The following is a 916-nucleotide window of genomic DNA, read 5'->3' as shown; positions in this document are numbered from 1 at the left end:
TTGCCTCCAGCATGATTCAGTATGAGGTGAAAGTGAGTAACGTAGATGCTGGAGATTAGAGTCAACATTCGAGTCGTGAAGGAAAAGCACAGCAGGTCGGTCAGCATCAAAGGAGCAGGAACATCGATTTTTCGGGGAAAATCCCTTCATCAAGAATTCTGATGAAGGGCTTTTGTCTGAAATGCTGATTTTCCTATAAATCAGCATTACACATGCGTTCTCTGGGCACCACATCTGCCTAGCCTATTTTATAAATATGATATCCCTCCCATGTTTTTGTCTAAGATGGGCTTGTTCATCATCACTCTCCACTGCCCTAAGTTTGCCGTATCGTTTCATCGTTCTGAACTGACTTTCGTGTTCACTTTGCTATTTCCGAAGTTCAATTTCTTTCTTTCTCCCTCTCTCTCACTTTTTGCCAAGCTGGGAAACTTCTCTCTTTTCCTTGATCTTCTGACATGGCTGTTCTTTCATTTTGAAAATTTCTTCTCTCTTTCTCTCTCTGGATCTTTGCTTTGCTAAGATTTTTTCTGTGGAGAGTGTGGTGCTAGAAACGCACAGCACGTCAGGTAGCATCCGAGGAGTAGGAGAATTGACATTTTCGTTATAAGCCCTTCATTGCCTGGAACGTCGATTCTCTTGCTCCTTCGAAGCTCCCTGACCTCCTGTGCTTTTCCAGCACCACATTCTTGGCTTTAATCTCCCGGAAATGCATTCCTCACTTTTGCCGAAGAACCTTTTCTCCCTACCTTTCTCGTCTACCTCAAGCTGTTTCATCTGCCATTGAATTTTTGCCATTTCCAAAGCTGTAAATGGCCATTCCAGCAGATGTAAATATTGAGCTATTCCGGTAATACCCACAGCGTTTTTTTCCCCGAGACACAGGTGAGTCCAGCTCTAGCTGTCTGCTAACTGT

Source organism: Chiloscyllium punctatum, chromosome 43 (genome assembly GCF_047496795.1).
Source record: "Chiloscyllium punctatum isolate Juve2018m chromosome 43, sChiPun1.3, whole genome shotgun sequence".
Lineage (NCBI taxonomy): Eukaryota > Metazoa > Chordata > Chondrichthyes > Orectolobiformes > Hemiscylliidae > Chiloscyllium > Chiloscyllium punctatum.
Note: the sequence above shows the minus strand (reverse complement) of the source record.